The sequence below is a fragment of the Dioscorea cayenensis genome, chromosome 10 (genome assembly GCF_009730915.1).
Source record: "Dioscorea cayenensis subsp. rotundata cultivar TDr96_F1 chromosome 10, TDr96_F1_v2_PseudoChromosome.rev07_lg8_w22 25.fasta, whole genome shotgun sequence".
Taxonomy (NCBI): domain Eukaryota; kingdom Viridiplantae; phylum Streptophyta; class Magnoliopsida; order Dioscoreales; family Dioscoreaceae; genus Dioscorea; species Dioscorea cayenensis.
In genome coordinates this window covers 3,945,690-3,956,867 of record NC_052480.1, presented here as the reverse complement: position 1 = coordinate 3,956,867, position 11,178 = coordinate 3,945,690, and the positions used below count along the sequence as shown (strand labels likewise).

General features: G+C 40.7%; 1 non-coding gene across 1 annotated transcript; it reads left to right on the top strand.

Moving 5' to 3' along the window:
* Positions 1-2,087: 2,087 nt before the first annotated feature.
* Positions 2,088-2,226, top strand: LOC120271407. The gene has a single exon (XR_005540016.1). It is a non-coding gene; the product is annotated as a small nucleolar RNA Z247 (small nucleolar RNA).
* Positions 2,227-11,178: the final 8,952 nt, after the last annotated feature.

Here is an 11,178-nt window from a genome sequence, read left to right as displayed (position 1 = left end):
GCTTCTCGGCCTAATAGGCGAGTTATAACCGCCTCTAATCTTCGACATTAAAAGCCGCTTCCGTAGATAAAATTTAGCTAGCGGTTGGAAGAAACATGAAACCGGCTCTAAAGGCGAGCTTGAGTCTCAAAGGCGGTTTACCCGAGAGCGGGTAAAAACCAGCGCTACACCTATAGAGGTGGTTAAAACCGCCTCTATAGGGCTTGAAAACCGCCTCAAAAACACTTTTTTTCTGTAGTGTTAATAGCATCTATCTAGAACAATTCAATATTTTGTTTATATATGTTACCTTTGACGGGGTGGATTAGATAGCTGTTATTGTAACACAATGATCATCTTATGAAACTAATATAATTTCACTAAGAAGAAGAACGGTGTCATGCAATCCACTTGGTGAGTAATCATATGTTCACTGTAATGCACTTCCAGGGCCTTCACTTTCATTTCTTAATTATCCTGCAATCTGCTTGCGTAAAATTTAAAGGGAAACTAGGTTGCATGTATACCTCATTAACACTTTTTCATGCTTGCAAAGTTGAAAAGGCCATCATATCCCAATGGAACAACTTTGGCCAACACTTTTAAGCCAATTAGTGTATGTTGCTATGCAATTGAGGCAAACTGATCATGTAAGTATGTACTAGCAATTTAAAATACAGACCTGTTATATCAAATATGAACTTCATGAGCTTGCAGAATCCCTAAATGGTTTTTTGGAAAAGAGAAAATGGTTTTTTGTCACTATCATTTTAATTAAATGTATTTTTTCACTGCAGATACTCTTTTGAGTATTCAGACAGAGATGAAACAATCACTGCTCATATGGTAGGGGGTATTGATGCTTTTATTAAGACCTCTCAAGGTTGGCCATTATTAAGTGGTTCATTGACATTGATTTCAATGAAGAGCTTTAATGATCGATCCAGAAGCATTTCACTGAGTTTCTTATGCAAAGTCAAGGTAAGTTTTGTACATTGCCTGACTAATTCTATGGTGGTGTGCTTTCTTGTGGGCCAAATGTGATATATCAAGATCATGTTTCAATGCCTAAAAGATGAGTAGCTATAAGCATTACTCTGGTATTATTTCTACAACCAATTTTGCACGCAAGATCCTCTCTTTAAATTAAGGCTCGTGAAACTAAAGAAACATACTACTGCTTGTTAAACATTGCTGTGCCTTGTCTAGACTGTCTAGTTAAGCCCCTGTTAGAGCAATGCCTGATGCCATGAGGGTAATATAAGCGACCGCAATTCCTTTGAAAAATTGAAACATGCGAGTGCTTCTTTGCTTTTTTCCCCTTGATGAATATGCATATGGTTTTCTTCTTTGTACTAGGTGTTAGATATCTTGAGATAATAATCTTGTAACAAATATAGATTCTTGTAACAAATATAGTTAGAGATAAACCTGGCATGGCTTTAGATAGAATGATTGGGTTTGTTTCATATGTATCAGGATAGCCACCAGCATTTCATCTATATATATTATCTTGTAATCTCGCCCTAAGGGTGGCATATGATTAACACGTAATTCATTGGATTGCATTGTTAACGTTCCTAGCGCCTCTGAGTTTTCACATGGTATCAGAGACCCGTTAGCTAACAATGGCTAGTTTATCATCCGTCTCCTCCAACCCACTGTTCGGCTTTCAGATCTCGGAGAAGTTGAACAAGCAGAATCATGTGCTCTGGTCGGCGCAAGTTCTTGCAGTCATTCGTGGTGCACGGCTCGAGGGACATATCAACGGCAAGACCGAAGTCCCCGCTGTAGAGATCGATCAGAAGCAAGGAGAGAAGGTGACGAAGATCCCAAATCCAGCCTATGAAGAATGGGTTGCTGTGGATCAACAAGTTCTCGGCTTCCTCTTAGCATCTCTTTCAAAGGAAGTGCTGATCCAGGTGGCTGCCGCAAGGATGGCGGCGCAAGCATGGAGGGAGATTGAAGACAGTTTCGTGACGAGGACCCGAGCGCGTGTTATAAACGTGCGCCTGGCCTTGACAATAACACGGAAGAGCAATATGTCCGTTTCGGAATATGTTGGAAAGATGAAGGCCCTTGGAGATGAAGTTGCGGCTTCAGGGAAGCCGTTAGATAAAGAAGATCTGGTTGCTTATATCATCAATGGTCTTGACGATGATTTTGATCCTGTTGTCTCTGAGATCGTGGACAGGGTTGAACCTCTCACGGTAGTAGAACTCCACGCACAACTTTTGAGTTTTGAAAACAGGGTTAATCTGCGACAGGCATGTCTCGCATCTGCAAATACTGCAAACCGAGGAGGACATGGTGGTAACTCACCTCGTGGAGGAGCGCACAGTCGAAGCAAACATGGTCATGGTATTGGACGAGGTCGAGGACGTGGTGCCCCCAACAGCACTATCGACAATCGTCCGATCTGTCAAGTTTGCCATAAGAGGGGCCATGTTGCCTCCAATTGCTGACACAGATATGATGAAAACTATGTTCTGGAAGACAAGACAGCTGCTGCAGCCTCACATGCATATGGTGTTGACACCAATTGGTACGTAGACACCGGGGCAACAGATCACATAATTGGTGAATTAGAGAAGTTGACGACTCACGACAAATACAAAGGCAATGACAAGATCCATACGGCAAGCGGTGCATGTATGAAAATTAAGTATATTGGTTGTTCTGTTGTTCCTACCCTTACACAGCCTTTATATCTAAATAATGTTCTTCATGTTCCACAAGCTACAAAGAACCTTGTTTCTGTACATCGTCTTGCTGCTGATAACTATACTTTTCTTGAGATTCATCCTAAATATTTTTTGATCAAGGATCGGGTCACGAAGAGCACTCTTCTTAAAGGATGGTGTCACCGAGGTCTCTATTCTCTTCCATCAGGATCTTCAGAAAAGCAAGCTTTTAGTGTCGCGCCATCCTTTGCAAGGTGGCATGGTCGTCTGGATCATTCCTCCACTCCTATTGTTACTAGAATTATTAGTAATAATAAGCTACCATGTTTAGCTGAGTCCAATAAAGAGTCAGTTTGTGATGCCTGTCAAAATGCCAAGAGTCATCAACTGTCATATAGTAGATTGTCTAGTATATCTCATTATCCTTTGGAACTTGTGTATTCTGATGTTTGGGGTCCTACCCCTATTTCTGTTGGAAGAAAAAAATATTATGTTAGTTTTATTGATGACTATAGCAAGTTTACCTAGATTTACCTTCTTAAATACAAATATGAAGTTTTTCAGAAGTTCCATGAGTTCCAAAGTCTTGTTGAGAGACAATTTAATCGCAAAATCATTGCAATGCAAACTGACTGGGGTGGAGAGTATCAAAAACTTCACTCCTTCTTTGAGAAAGTTGGCATCTCTCATCATGTTTCCGCCCACACACTCATCAACAAAATGGCTCCATTGAGAGAAAACATCGTCATATAGTAGAAGTTGGCCTTGCTCTTTTGGCTCATGCATCCATGCCTCTCAAATTCTGGGATGAAGCTTTTCTTGATGCCACTTACATCATTAATCGTCTTCCTAGTAAAGTCATCCAGTATGAGATCCCATTAGAATGGCTATTCCATCAAAAACCGGATTACTATTCTCTTCGCATGTTTAGTTGTGCTTGTTGGCCCAATCTTCGTCCCTATAATACACATAAGTTGCAATTCCGGTCAAAACAGTGTGTTTTTCTTGGTTCTAGTCATCTCCACAAAGGTTTTAAATGTCTTGATGTCTCTACTGGACGAGTGTATATCTCTAGGGATGTTACCTTTGATGAGAATGTTTTTCCCTTCTCTCACTTGCATTCAAATGTCGGTGCTTGTTTGCGTGGGGAAATCTCACTTCTTTCTCCTGATCTTGTTCCATCTACTTTTGGTAAAGAGGGAGCACATAATGATCAATTGCTTAATTTTTTGCCTAATCATGATAATTGTTCTGTTGATAGTTGTGCAGAGATGGAGATTTCTGATGCAGAACCTGTTTGGACGGGAGAAACTGACTTGGGATCTCCACCTGAGCACTCTGGATCGGCGTCAGAATAGCCTGTGTAGATGGAGCAGCAATCCGCACAGGGGTCCGAGCCAAGCCACCCAACAGCCGACATATTGCCACAGTCAACAGCAACAGCCGGTGAATCTCTTCCTAGTATCTCACTTCACCAATCCTCGCATGCCAAGTCACCAACTCCTGATGGTGACCCGACTGCACCAGTAGAATTGCTTGGGAGATTTCCAACACACACAGAAGAATTGGCTGTATACTTGCCGGTTACTGATGAATCAAGACCAAGAACACGTCTGCAGAGTGGCATCAGGAAAGAAAAGATTTATACTTATGGGACAGTTAGGTATGGTTGTTTTACATCCTCTGGAGAACCTCAGAATTTACATGAGCAGTAAATGATAAAAATTGGAAAGAGGCTATGGATGCAAAGTACATGGCACTAATGAGAAATAAAACCTGGCACTTAGTTTCTCCTCACAAAGGTGCTAATGTTATCGATTGTAAGTGGGTATACAAGATAAAAAGAAAATCTGATGGGAGCTTGGATAGATACAAAGCCAGATTAGTTGTAAAAGGTTTTAAACAAAGGTATGGCATAGATTATGAGGATACTTTTAGTCCAGTAGTTAAGGCTGCTACTATCAGAATTATTTTGTCTGTTGCTGTGTCTAGAGGATGGAGCCTACGTCAACTTGATGTTCAAAATGCTTTTCTCCATGGTGTTCTTGAAGAAGATGTATATATGAGACAACCACCAGGGTATGAAAATTCTTCTTTACCTCATTATGTATGCAAATTAGACAAGGCGTTGTATGGCCTCAAGCAAGCGCCACGAGCATGGTATTCAAGATTGAGTACAAAGTTGCATGAGCTAGGATTTAAGTCCTCCAAGGCCGACACATCCTTGTTCTTCTACAGTAAAGGAGATGTTGTTATGTTTGTTCTTATTTATGTAGATGACATAATTGTAGCCAGTTCAATGCAAAGTGTAACTTCAGCTTTGTTACAAGATCTCAACAAAGAGTTTGCCCTAAAGGACCTTGGGGATCTCTCTTATTTTCTTGGCATTAAGGTTAATAAGGTATCTGATGGTATAGTTCTAACACAAGAGAAGTATGCATATGATGTGATCAGAAGAGTTGGAATGCACACTTGCAAACCTATTAACACTCCCTTGTCTACTACTGAGAAGCTCTTGGTTCATGAAGGGACACCCCTTGGTCCTAATGATGTTACACAGTACAGGAGTGTTGTGGGAGCACTACAATATTTGACATTAACTAGACCGGATATTTCTTTTGCAGTTAACAAGGTTTGTTAATATCTTCATGCTCCAACCACAGAACATTGGGCGGCTGTCAAAAGAATTTTGAGATATTTGAAACAATCAGTCAAGCTTGTACTTAAGATCAGTAAGTCCTCTTCCTTACTTGTTAGTGCTTTCTCTAATGCTGATTGGGCAGGATGTCTAGATGATCGATGATCGACTGGTGGTTTTGCTGTTTTCTTGGGCTCTAACCTTGTTTCGTGAAGTGCACGTAAACAAGCAACTGTATATAGGTCAAGTACAGAAGCAGAATATAAGGCACTAGCTAATGCCACGGCAAAAATTATGTGGGTGCAGACATTGCTTCAAGAACTTGGCATTCAAGCACCAAGATCAGCAAAGATTTGGTGTGACAACATTGGAGCTAAGTATCTTTCTGCTAACCCTGTATTCCATGCCCGTACTAAGCATATTGAAGTAGATTATCACTTCGTGCGAGAGTGAGTAGCACGCAAGTTGCTCGATGTTGAGTTTGTTTCCTCCAAAGACCAAGTCGCAGATGGGTTCACAAAACCTCTTCCTGTTCGGCTAATGGAGATGTTCAAAACAATCTTAACCTCTCGAGTTCAAATTTAGGGGGAGTGTTAGATATCTTGAGATAATAATCTTGTAACAAATATAGATTCTTGTAACAAATATAGTTAGAGATAAACTTGGCATGGCTTTAGATAGAATGATTGGGTTTGTTTCATATGTATCAGGATAGCCACCAGCATTTGATCTATATATATTATCTTGTAATCTCGCCCTAAGTGTGGCATATGATTAACACGTAATTCATTGGATTGCATTGTCAACGTTCCCAGCGCCTCTGAGTTTTCACACTAGGTAATATCATATCTGAATGATGTAACATCTGTTATTCATGTAATGGAAGATTAGTTAAAAAAATGCAGCAATTCATCTGGTGCAGCATGTTTGTTAATATTTGACAGTTATTTATTTAGCATTCACTAAATTCAAGTTTTAATTTTCAATACATAAGCAGATAAATGCTTTCTGCAGAATGATTCCCCTTTTTCTTCACCTTAGTACTTTTTTACTTATGATAAATCTATCCTTGTCTTATTGGCAAGGACCTAGCAAACTCTTTGGATACTCAAATACGCCACAAACTCACAAGTTTTATTGATGCAATGGAGGAGATACTTGTGCGGGAGATGCGATCGGAACTCCACTAGACATCACCCAGTATTTCTAACCTTAGTGTAACATATCTCTATCAGTGAAATCCTACTTATTCTCTGTCCCATCACTTTCAGCCTATAAAACATCTGGATGTTCTTGAAACATACACCAAGTACAATCAGAAATCCAAGCAAGTAAAGCCTACATATTTTTATTTCTCAAGATATCTGTTATTAGTCAAGTAGCTCTTTTTGAAGAACTTCTCAAATGAGAAGCTAAATTTATTAAAATCTAAAGAAACCAGAACAAGAGCTGAAAACTACAAAAAGAAAGGATAAGAGCAGGGAACAATTAGTGGAAAGAGTATCCGTGATTAGAAAATGATCTCATGATCCAACAGGGAAGGTCACGACAGAAGAGGAAGAGATTCAGATGCTAATAGTGAAATCCCAACAAAGCAAGGTTGGCAGCCGGTTTGATCCAGGAAAGGGGGATAATGTCAATGCTTGGATTATGACTAATGTCCAAGAGAAACTTAATGTTGCTAGTTTGCTGATGATATCTCCAGGAAAGCATAGAAACGGGTCGATGCAGGATATCTAAAGCGCCACGATGAGAGCAAAAGATCCGTTTGTTTTTAAGTGATGCTCAATGGTCGTCAGCAAAGCGACTTCAATGCCAAAGATCTCGTCAGAATAGTTGTCCCTCATAGGCTGCGACACGCACCCTGCAAGAGAAACAGGATTGTTAGTATTAGTGATAAAAAAACCAGTGGATCTTACCTGTCGAGCCTGGTTGATTGCCGCATGAGTGAAGAGGAAAGGACCATCCATACAAGAGAAATTAAACTGAATAAACTTTTTTCCAATGAGATCACAGGAGTTATATGCAAACTCTCTGGTATGAGTAATGGCCTTGATGACAGTGATGTCTAGATTTGGTCTCACATTTTTAAAGGCATAATTACACCTGCAAAGCCAGATGAACCATGCACCAGCAACGATGAACGCTAGAATATTCGCAGAATTACGATAAGTTGTGATCTATTCTCCAGTTTGAAAATCATCCTGAAAACAAAAAGACTGATTTGTTTTGAAGGCAATTTGGCTCTAGACATATTGTGCACTAGCACAGCTATTGAAAAGATGGTTAATGGTTTCACGATGAAGACCGCAGAAAATGCAGGGCCGGTCGGGACCAATGTTCAGATGATTAAGAAAAGCAAATGTAGAGATATGACCCTTAAGGCACTGCCAAATGAAATGCTTAACAGGAGGGGTAACAGGGATTCTCCATACTAGGTTCCAACCCGGCAAAAAATCAGAGAAAGGAGATTGCTTGTTGAGGTGGTGGTATACGGCTGGGGAAATTTTGTGACAGCTGGGTTTAGGCAACCAAATCTAGCTATTGTTAATGCTGTAGTCAATAGTAAATGAATCTGAAATAAAGCTGTCAGACATACCATCGATGATCCGAGATAAGGCATTAAGATCCCAATTATTGTCCAAAACAAGATCCGACACACGAGTATTGGAATAATTGACATTCATATTAATGTACGTAGGTTTGAGGGCAACCGGAATGTTGAAAATCCAAGGATCCCAAAGGAAGTAGGTTAACTCAGGATTCACATAATTGATTTTACAATGATGTTTAATAAATCTGGCCGAATGGCATAAGCCGCGAAAAAACCATGAACATTTAGCAGGGATAACGTCAAGCCAGAAATTAACCCTCCCGTATTTAACTTGGAGAATATCAACCCAAATTGGGACACTGCCCAGTTACTTTAAGATAGAATAGATACTTTTTGTAACATGTTTGTTAAACCAAGAAGGGAACAGAATTTGAGATTAAGCATAATTGGGACACTGCCCAGTTACTTTGGAATAGAAAGACATGCAATATTGAATGTTCCTAGCAACTCTACAAGAAGTGTGAGAGACAAGGATAAGATCGTCGGTGTACATGAGATGGTTGAAGTTGTGATATAATTTAGGCTCAAAACCAAGAATTTAATTATTAAGTAAGACGAAGGTGAGAGCAAAGGTGAGGACTTGAGAAACCAAAATGAAAAGATAGGAGGAGATGGGATCCCCCTGTCGAACACCTCGGGAAGATTTGGACCAAGGAGTTGGTGATCCGTTAATCAAGAGTGAGAAAGAGCTGGCCCGCAAGCAAGCGTTAATCTAGGAAATCCAAGTGGGATGGAAGTTCATCTTAGAGAGAACGGCAAGAATTGCATTCCAGTCCAAAGTATCGTAGGCTTTAGCGATATCGAACTTAATAATCATCCTAGGGGGCTAACCATATCATTTTCAATAGAGTGGGCGACCTCTTGCATGGTAATGATATTATCGAAAGAGCACCGACCATTCACGAAGTCAACTTGTTCAAGACCAATAAGATAAGGGATGACCTCTTTTAAGCGATTAGCAAGAATTTTGGAAATGACTTTGAAACACACATTACACAAAGAAATAGGTCTAAAATCGGAAACCGGCTTCGGATGATCAATTTTGGGAATTAAAACGATATAAGTTTGGCCCCAAGAAACAGACATAGTAGAGTTTTTAAAAAAGTAAAGAACCGCGCTAAAAAAATTGATCACCGATAATGTGCCAGAAATTTTTATAAAATTTAACGTTGAAACCATCAGGTCCAGGGGACTTACCTGAAGGCAGATCGGAAAGAGCACTAAAAACTTCTTCCATGGTAACCTCTTGAGTGAGCAAGGTATTGTCCGACTGAGAGAGTTTGGGTAAGTCTAGAGGTAAGGCGTCAGCAACGTTTAAGGTGACATTTGAAGGAGCATTCCACAGGTTATCAAAAAAATTAATGAAAGCAAGATCAATATCTGTAGGGTCACTGACAACGTTGCCGTTAAGATCTTCAACATGGAAAATGTAATTATTATGCGACCGCATCCGAGACATAACATGGAAAAAGCGAGTATTCTTATCCCCATCTTTGATCCACAGAAACCTAGCCCTCTGAGCCCATTTGATGTGACACTGACGCTGCAGAGCTGAAAGCTTAGCGTACTGGTCCATCAAGGCAATTTGAGAATTAGGGTTGAGATCAGAGAGCTCAAGATTATTTATGTTGTTCTCAGTGATTTTTAAATTAGAATCGAGATTGTTTGTGCCAGAGAAGCGCCAAGAGTTAAGCTTATGCCGGGTACGGGACAAAAGATGGATAAAGGCGTGCATGGTATTACCATGAGGGGAGAAATTCCAAGCATCCCTAACCACATTGTGACAACCCAGCAAATCAATCCAAAAATTTTTCAAATCTGAAAATACCTTTTTTTACGGGAAGGAAAAATGTTAATGGTGAAAAAGAGAGGAGAGTGGTCTGAAAAAGAACGATTAAGATGCTTAAGAGTGTAGGATCGAAAGATATCGTTCCACTTAAGATTCACCAAGCAACGATCAAGCCTTGCCCAACGACGAGTGTGGCCAAGCTGATTGTTGCACCAGGTGTAAGAGGAACCAGAAAACTTTAGATCCAGTAAATTATTTCAAGCAACAAAATCCATAAAAAATGAGTTTTATGAGAATAGTAAGTAAAAGCCCCACCCCTGTGCTCATTCCGGGAGAGAATATAATTAAAGTCTCCCAACACAAGCCAAGGTTGGTCAAGGGAAAGCAAGTTTGGAAAGCTCACACCAGAGAAACCGTTGTTTGTGATAGGAAACAGAATTATAAACCACAGAGATGACGAACTGAGCCGAGGAAGCAATGGAAATAACCAAATGTAAAGCATGACGAGAGAACGCGAGAGGAGTAACCTGACCAATAATGGAGTTCCAAAGAACGATGATTCCCCTGGAGAACCCTTCGGACAGAATCACCGCCCACTCCCAGCGATTAGGAATATTATTACAGAAGCGATTCACCCTATCGGAGTTAGCTCTAGTTTCCACTAAACAAACGATGAGAGGCTTCAAAGATCGAATATGACGGAAAACCCTAGAGGAGGTGTCCCGCGACGAGATACCCCAGCAATTCCAACATAAAATATTAGCCGTATTTATAAAACAAACCATATAAAAGTATAAGAACAGATACTCCCTAAGGAAGAGGAAGACGAAAAGCCGAGGGTAAGAGACTTAGGCGCGTGAGCACCCCGGATCAACCCTTCCTTTCTTCGGAGAAACATCGGCTTCAAGGGAGCTTTTCCTAATTAGGGCTTCTCTTCTAACTTCGTCTTAGTATTGGTTAAGAGTCATGTTATCGTCGGGGCAGTCATCATCGGACATCTCATCGTCTTCATCATCAGAGTAGTCTTCCTCTCCTGAGCCATCCTCTTCTATGTCCCTATCTGCAAGAGCGGAGGTAACTTTCGCAACGAGAGAAGCATGTGAGATATTAGCTGCAGAGGAAGAGGAGGGAAACTCTTGAAGAGAAGACCGAAGGATAGGGGGGAGCTAGAGTGGAGAGATGGTACAAGCTAACCATGTTCTGAGGTGGAACGAGGGGGAGAGGTAGACGAGGGAGTGTCAAAGGTACAGTAATATTTTGGGAACCAGGAGAGGCGTGGGGACTGACAGTAAAAGATCCACTGTCTCGAGCCGTGTGTGGAAAGGAAGTTTGTGTTAGAATACACGATGAAGAATTAAAGTGGGGGCAGAAGTGACGGCCACATTGACATTGGGAGAAGGGATGGTACAGTCAAGATCAGGGATGTTGTTCTCAAGGAGGGGATCAACGGTAGTGGGAGGATTTGACGGGATAG